Source organism: Dermacentor andersoni, chromosome 1 (genome assembly GCF_023375885.2).
Source record: "Dermacentor andersoni chromosome 1, qqDerAnde1_hic_scaffold, whole genome shotgun sequence".
Taxonomy (NCBI): Eukaryota; Metazoa; Arthropoda; class Arachnida; order Ixodida; family Ixodidae; genus Dermacentor; species Dermacentor andersoni.
The window spans coordinates 356317848-356326702 of record NC_092814.1 but is presented as its reverse complement, the minus strand read 5'-3'; positions in this window follow the sequence as shown (position 1 = coordinate 356326702).

Below are 8855 nucleotides of genomic sequence, written 5' to 3'. Positions count from 1 at the left end.
CGGCGACATCCGGGTGAGGCCCTTTAAGGTTGAAGATTTTCGTGACGGCCTGCGCCTAACCCGTCTGCTGCCTGAAGTCATTGCGCTGGGGGCGTACCAGATAAATCATGTCTGGACGGTCACCAGGTGTGGCGCTGATGCAACAAAGACGCTGCAGGCATTCAAGGAGCTTCAGCTGCAGGGGCGGCGCTACCTCATCATCGAACCCCAGGAGCGGACGTTGAAATTGCTGCTGCACTGGCTACTTAATGACTTCACGGTGTTGACGACGAAAAAGTGAATACTGCATTTGCGGCCTTTGGCAAGGTGCTGGAGTTCAGCTGATAGCGCTGGCGCGTCGAACTCCTCAGTGACAAAGGCTCCACGACGAGGATCGTGCTGTTGAATTTCAAGAGCGGTGTCACCGTGGATGACCTGCCCGATCAGATCCGTGTCGCCGGTGAGCTGGCCTTCGTCGTCGCCCCTGCCCTGAAGATGCAGTGTTTGCGCTGCAAAGGAAACGGTCACGTACGCCGCGACTGTAATGTGCCGGTAGAGTTGAAGCAGGCGGTAAGCACTCGCCATACGTGGGCCGATCCCGAAGATTGTGCAATACCGGGCCGACCCGCGACGTAGGTGAAGCAGGCATTAAGCCCTCCCCATACGATGGCCGATCCCGAAAATTGTGCAATGCCGGGACGACCCGCGGCGGTGATAACAGTTTGCTATAAAGGGGCCCACATACACAGCTTCGTCGGTCATCCTTCTTCACTGAGGGGAAGGGAAATGAGATTTTTTTTCCTTTTTTTTATGCGTACGAAAGTTTTGAATCCTTCTGAGGTGGTTCGAGTAGCTTTGTCTCGTGTACTGTTAGGTTTCTAGCCTAACGGTTCTGGATGATGGCTTAGCTTCTTTTTCTTTCCCAATTGTGCGTTTTCTAGGCAGGCGAAAGTTTGGGTTGCGTTTCTTGCTGGTTCGAGTAGCTCAGTCGGTAGAGCTTTAGGCTTTTAACCTAGCGGTCCAGGGTTCGAGCTCGGGCGTGGCCTTGTCCTTTTTCTTTTTTATGCGTACGAAAGTTTTCAATCCTTCTGAGCTGGTGCCAGTAGCGCTGTCCCGTGGTCTATTAGGTATTTAACCTGACAGCCCTGGTTAATGGCCTTGCTCCTTTTTCTTTCCCGGTAGTGCTTTTTCTGTGCAAACGAAAGTTTAGGTACCGTTCCTTGTACGCCCGAGTAGCTCAATCCTTAGACCGTTAGGATTTTAACCTAACGGTCCAGTGTTTGTGCCCCTGCTCGGCCGAGACTAATTTTTACAGCGAACCTGTATACCTCTACCATACAAGGAAATTTTCGTGTCGTTGGCGTGGTAAGCGAAAAAACTCCCCATACGTGGGCCGTTCGCGGAGATAGTGCAATGCCGGGCAGACCTGCGGCGGAGGTGAAGCAGGCGTTAAGCACTCCCCGTATGTGGGCCGATCCCGGAGATAGTGCAATGCCGCGCCCACCCGCGGCGGAGGTGAAGCAGGTGTTAAGCAGTCCCCATACGTGGGCCGATTCCGCAGATAGTGGAATGCCGGAACGACCCGCGGCGGTCATGCAGTTTGCCATTAAGGGGCCCGCACACACAGCTGCGCTGGTCATCCTTCTTCACGCAATGGCAGGGAGCTTCGAGTTTTTTTCCTTTTTCTATGCGTACGAAAGATTGGAATCCTTCTCAGCCGGTGCGAGTAGCTCTGTTTCGTGGACTGTTAGGCTTCTAACCTAAGAACCCTGGATAATGGCTTAGCTTCTCTTTCTTTGCCAATAGTGCTTTTTCTATGCAGACGAAAGTTTGGGCGGCATTCCTTGCAAGCCCGAGTAGCTCAGTCGGTAGAGTGACTCCACTTCCGGCCACCAGAGTGGGCGGTCATGGAATGTTGTGCTCCGAAGGGGTGGTTCGTGCGGCCCAGGCGGGCTGCGGTATCAGGCTTATGGAAACGTCCTCACAAGATTATCAGCTTGTTTTGATGCATCTGCCATCAGGTATGACCGTGTATGATACCATGTCTTTTCACAGTGATGTTAAGGCCAGGGCCTATCGAGTTGAACATTTTTGCGATGCGCTTGACCGTCATAAGCTGTTGTCGGAGGTGGTGGCCCTCGGGGCCTACCAATTGAACCATGTGTGGGCTATAACATTCAAGAACGATGTCGGAAAAAATGAAGCTGCTGTCGGCGTAGGCCTTTAGCGTGAAGGAACACCACTGCGTTGCGATTGACCCCTGCAACCAGGATATCAGAATGAAGCTGTACTGGTTGCTTCACACGACCCCCGAGGAGGACGTGAGAGCAGCCTTGGCGGGATTCGGTACGGTGACCGAAATTTCCAGGGAGCGGTGGCGATTACCCGGTTGCGGTGACAAAGTTTCTCACACACGGCTGGTATCGTTACGCTTGAATGATGGTATGAGCATGGAAGATATCGCGCATCAGCTACGAATATCAGAGGACCATGCGCTCGAATATCAGCGACCATGCCAGGCAGAGCCCCGCTCTGCCTCCGATGCCGCGGAACCGGCCATATACGGTGCGAGTGCCGTGTGCCACGCGGTGGGCTCTTTCGTCGTTTCGGCCACGATGAGACCCAATGCGTGAGAAGCTACGCTAACGTGACCGGGTCTGGCCGGAGCGACGCTAAAGACGAGCACTTGATGGACCAAGCGGACGCGGAAGAGGCTGCCGGAGTGGGCGGGGACCCAGGAGGCACGAAAGAGAAGCCAGTGGTCATGGCGACCGACAAGTGCCAACCTAGCAAGGGCAGTAGCGAGGCCGAGGCCAAGAATGAAGTGCAAGGTCAACAGGCTGGGGAAAATTCTACGGTGTGTGAAAGTGCGGGCAACGCGGTGGCTACCGAGGGCGTTCTGCGACAGGGCAACCCTGGCGCTGCCTTCATTAAAGAATCATGCGAGAAAAGCGACCAGGCTTGAGGAAGACGACGGTGGTAGCACGAAGGGCCACCCACGAAAGCTTCCTCTCTCCGGCGGTCTACGTTTAAGCCCAAGCCGAACGTTCCGCTTGAGAGGATGCCGACGCCAGAACTTCCACCTGAGGGGCGGCAGACGCCGAAAATTCCACCAGATGGTCGGCAGACGCCGACCATTCCACCAGACGGGCGACAGACGCCGACTGTTCCACCAGATAAGCGGACGACGCCGTCAGTTCCCCCGCAGTAGCGGGGTGCTGTTCAGTAGAAGGCTTAGTAGGGACTAGGTGCTGCGGAACCTTTTAAGTGATGATGAGTAGCGCAGTGGGAGACGTCATGACTTCGCCGTATGAGACGGAGCTTATGATAGTGCAGAAATGTTTTTGTAAGTTTCACGGTCTTTGATTCCAAAAAAATGTGTTGTAGTTTGCGCTTGCTCTTTTCTTTCAATGGCAACTAACATTGGAATAGCAATACGTATTGGCACGCTTAACGTACGCGGGTTAACGGCTAGACGACGACAAGCACAATTATGTCGCCTGATGCTGGATAACGACATGGACATTCTTGCCGTTCAAGAAACTAAAATTGAAAGCGAAGAGCAAACGGACAAGATGGTTCAGGTTTTTAAATCGCGTTACAACACTTGTGTTTGTTACGGAGTAGGTAAGGCCGGTGGCAGTCTTTTATTTTTACGTAATTCAATTGGTATTGTTGCGCAAAGTGTAATGAAGGCCCAAAATGGGCGATTGGTCCTATGTGATTTCTCTTTGAATGATGTGTGTTGGCGAATTATCTTTGTGTACGCTCCAAACAACATTGGTGATAGGAAAATTTTTTTTAACTATGTTGAGTCCCACTTGGTGTGTGAAAGAAATGTTCTTCTTCCTGGAGACTTCAATTGTGTTTGCATGTCCGAAGATAGGGTGCCCAGTAGAATAATATGTAATAGAAGTGCGCATCAAGTCTGCGCAATCGTGGCAGACTATGAATTAGTAGACGTTGGAAGCATTTTAAGCGGCAACAGCGTTCTCATTACTCATTTTCAAGGGTAGAGTCACACTCGACTAGATCGTTTGTACGTATCAGCAAACCTTGCGCGAACGGTCACTAGCTACGCAGTAAAGCACGTGAGCTTCAGTGACCACAGCCTAGTAACGTGTAGATTGGGCATGAAGCATAGGGGGTCTAACTTTAACTGAGAACTGTGGAAAATGAATGAAACGATCTTAAGTGATGAATGGTTTGTAAAAACTGTAAAAGGAAAAATTGACGGAATGCAAATAGATGCGACATCAAACTGGGTTGAGCTGTGGGAGCAATTATAATTGAAATGAAAATGAGTGCGATCGAGGTGTGATGCGTCATAAAGCTAAACAAAGCAAGAAAGAACTGCAAAGCATGCTCGATTATTTTCTAAACGCGGAGTGCACAATACCGGGATTGTTTTCGAAACAGATTAGAGAAATTAAACGCGAACTTGAAAGGGTGGATGCTGAAATTTATCAAGGAGCTGCGATAAGAGCACGAGCCGAGAGACTGTGGCTGGGAGAGGCGCCAACTAAGAGCGCGCTCAGTGACGAAAAGGGTTATGCCTCCAAGAACATAACTAAAGAAATTTGTTTGAACAACACAATGTCAAAAGGCCTAGAAGTAATTGAAAGGCTTTCGTTGAACACGACCGAGCGTTGCTGGGAAAGCAGATGCCCGTAACAGAAGGGTTTGTAAACACCTTTCTAACGCTTCTGCCAAAATTTGAAGATGAACTAAAAGAGTGACTCGAGAGGCCAATCCCTGCGAAAGAAATTAATAAAGCCATGGAACACTTGGGCAAAGGAAAGGCGCCTGGACCAGATGGCCTAAGAGCAGCTTTCTATAAATTTTTCAAGGCAGAAATAAGCGAGATACTGGACTATGTAATATCAGAAGCTCATAAAACTAAGCACTTGCTGCCATCATTCAGGAAAATCCATGTTGTGCTTATACCGAAAACCAGCGATACGGTAAAGCTGAAATCTGTCAGTGGATACAGGCCCATATGTCTCACGAACGTGGATTAAAAAATTACATGATGGTGCTCGAAAAAAGGCTGCACTCAGTCATTAAATCCATAGTAGGCCACCACCAAAAACGCGGTATAAAGAAAAGAACAATATTGTCGAATGTTCACACCGCTAGGAGTATATTGGAATGTTGTGACGCGAACCTCGAATGTGTAGAATGGTTCAGTTAGACCTAGAAAAAGCTTTTGACAGGGTTGCTCACAGCATACTTCTTGCCCTGTTAAAACACATTAATGTAGGCAAAGTGATTCAGGACGGAGTTGCCATGGCTTGTGATAACTGTTCTGCTCACCTCATAATCAACAAAAAACTTAGTGAAAATATACCAGTGTTATCCAGTGTGCGTCAGGGGTGCCCTTTGTCGCACTTACTTTTTGCGATTTTTCTTGAACCTATCTGTTTGAAGGTACGAGAAAACGAAAACATTCGCGGCTACCGTCTTTTAACTCGGGAAGTAGAAATACTAGCTTACGCAGATGACATCACACTTTTTTTCAAGGATGCAAAAAAAAGTTTTGCCGTCTGACTGGGAGTACCATAAGATGGCAAAAAAGCTTAGGCTTCTGGCACGATGAATGGGACAGCCGGCCTGCAGCGTTCGAAACAGTACCGTTCACAGGTACGCCAACTAGTTATCTTGGTGTTCCTTCGGTATACTATCGCGATACCACGACGCAATGGACCGAACAAACTGAGTGGGCTAAAGAACAAACAACGAAATGGGGAGGCAAGAATCTCTCAATATTCGCGAGAGCCATGGTCTGCAATTTGTTTCTTGGCGCCAGAGTGTTTTATATGCTACAAGTTTTATGTATATCCCGAGTGTGTGTACAGAAGTTGCACCGGGTTTTCGCTATGTTCGTGTGGGGATCAGGATGGGAGCGCACGAATCGTCTGAATCTGCTTCATGCTGTGCAGGAAGGAGGCTTGGGTTTGTCGCATTTGTTTTTGAAACAGGTAGTGTCGCGTTTCATGTTCTTGCGCGACGAAAGCGATTGTTTTTTGCGGTGCATTGTCCAGACACGATTAGGTGACGCGCTGCCAGAATATGTAATGACGTCATATGGCATACCTCAAGTTGTCGTCCGAGGTTTTTTATTTGAAGTGATAAGTTCTTTCCGTTTTGGAAAAGCACACTTTTCTTTGGAATGCCTGAACACTGCTACAAGAAAGCGATAATACCGAGATTTAGTTGATATCAGGTGTCCAGTACCAATATGCCGTGTAATATATGCACTGGGGCGTGAGCAGAATGTGGTAAAGAGAGTAAAAAAGTGCCAGTAAGAGCAACAACAAAAATGTTTTTTTTTTTTTTTTTTCATGCTGCACACTGGGGCGCTTCCTGTCAAGCCATGGCTGCAGGAGAACGGGATCTTTGTACCCTGGAGTGTTAATCGCCACATCTGTCAGAAACCGGAGTCAATGGAGCACATATTCCTGGAGTGCAGGGACTCAGTCTTCCTTTGGGACATTCTACAAAGAACTCGAAAGAAAGTATTTCCATTAACACGTTTTGGAATCCGATTTTTACCTTTTGAAGAGGAGGCGTGCCATGTGATATGGTAATGTTACTCTGCATGCACAGCGTGTGGAAAACATGAATGGCGGTGCGTAATGAGGATGTTGACGCAAAACCGACGAGAGAATATTTTGATGAAAATGCATTGTTCATTCGCGAAGTGTATAAAGCGATCAGCGAACCACCAGAGTGGTTACCAACATTTGAACAGCTTGCAAACATTAAGCATTTTTAAACTAAAATAAATCGACAAGGTACACGTGCACGTGGAACTGTCTTTTTTGTTCTGTAATCGCAGCGGAGAATTGCTGTGAATCTTGTACTTGTTATGAAGCAGGCAATAAAGAAGAAAAAAAAAACTCAGTCGGTAGAGCGTTAGGGTTTTAACCTAGCGGTCCATGGTTCTAGCCCCTGCTCGGGCGAGACAGTAACTTTTTCCCTTTTCTATGCGTACGAAAGATTTGAATCCTTCGGGGCTGGTGCGAGTAGCTCTGTCTCGTGTACTGTTAGAATTTTAACCAAACGGTCCTGGACCATGGCTTAGCTTCTTTTTCTTTCCAAATAGTGCTTTTTCTATTGAGACGAAAGTTTGGGTAGCGTACCTTGTACGCCCGAGTAGCTGAATTCTAACTCTGATTTCATTCCTTTTATTTCCTTCGTATACTTTCCGGGGCTGACATTTCCTACACTTAAATAAAAATTTTAATTCTTTTGCATTTGTAATTCTTTTTTCTTTTCCTCTCGGCGCAAGGCACTGGACCTCTCTATGGCCAACGTTTTAACATCTTGTTTGAAATGCTCCCACGCTTCTGCATAAGTTTTGCGTTCTGTCTCGAACCATCCGTGAAGGCTATCATTACCACCCATCAAAAATAATTCATCTTCTAAAAGCTTAACGTTAAATTCCCAATAGTCCCAGTTAAAACCGGTCGGCTTTTACGGACCAACTACAAAGCTGACTGAGCTGTGGTCGGTAAAGGAAACATGATTCACTTCATATAGATAACACAATGGTATTAGATCCGCTGAAACGTAGGCGTGATCCAACCTGGCATGACTATTGCGCTGATAGTAGGTGAATGGTGGCGTCTCTGCATTGGACATCACATCGCCAACATCCTCTAAATTGTATTTTTCTATCGCTACGTTCAAAGACTGCACACTTGCACCATGAATAGGTGGGCTTCCAACTCTATCTTTTACATTACAGATGCAGTTGAAATCACCCATCACCACAACAATTCGATCACACTGCAAATGGTTTTCAACACTTTCAAAGAAAGTCTTGCGGTCGTTCACCTTGTTAGGCGCATACAAGCAAATAACCCGCCACTTAAAATCACAAAAACATAAATCGCAAACAATAAACCGACCACTATCGTCTGTGTACACAGTTTCTACGAAGAGGCCTAAAGCGCTCCTCAGAAATAGCGCACAACCACCTGAAGTACCGCGTGCGTGCGAAACACACACGTAGAAACGTGTCCTAAATGGATGCAACATTTGATCTGTCCTTTGTTCACTATCGACTTTTGTTTCTTGTACAGCGATTATATCAAGGTTCTTCTTCATGAACAGGCGACAAAGCTGATATTGCTTGCGCCTTCATGCAAGGCCCCGAACATTAATTGTGTGAAATCGTAAGGCTGTGTCTGGATGTATTTTCATGGTAATGTGAGAAGGCGGTTGAGACCAAAGTCCTTCTTAAACAGACTACAGGCCAGAACTGACACTCACTTCGTTCGCATGTGACGTCCGTCGTTGCATCCTCCGTCGTCGTATCGAACACTTCTTTGTCCGCCTCAGTCGAAACCAGCTTTACAGTCCCCTCTGCCCTCCCCTCCCCCACCGCAGTACTCACACATACTGCGAACACTTGCTGTGGGCCCGTTGGGATATTAGGCGTCGGCTTGAAGCTCGTCCGGCGGCCACTCGGTGTTTTCGCAAGCGGTTCCTCGTGGCTTGCTCCACTTGATCGTTCGTCCCTTTTCTCGGTAGCTTCGAGCGGACGTTTTACCGGACCCGCTCCTTGAAGCGGCTCCGTCGTGTCCATGGGACTTGGAGAGTGTCCGACCGATTCCACAGGCTCGTTGCTTGTCTTGTTTTTGTCATTCTTCTCCGCGAGGTGCTCTTTTTCTTCAGCTCGAGCGGGCTTCTCTAATTCTTTGGTGTCCGCTTTCTTCGCTGGTTCACAGGTGCCTTTCTTTGGTTCAGGACTTTGCACCACGCCACCTTCTCCAGCCGTCTCTTCAGCATCGAATGCGTCCATTGTATGCTCCTGGATGGCTTCTTCACTTTTGGATGGTCTCGCCACATTGGCATACGTTCGCACG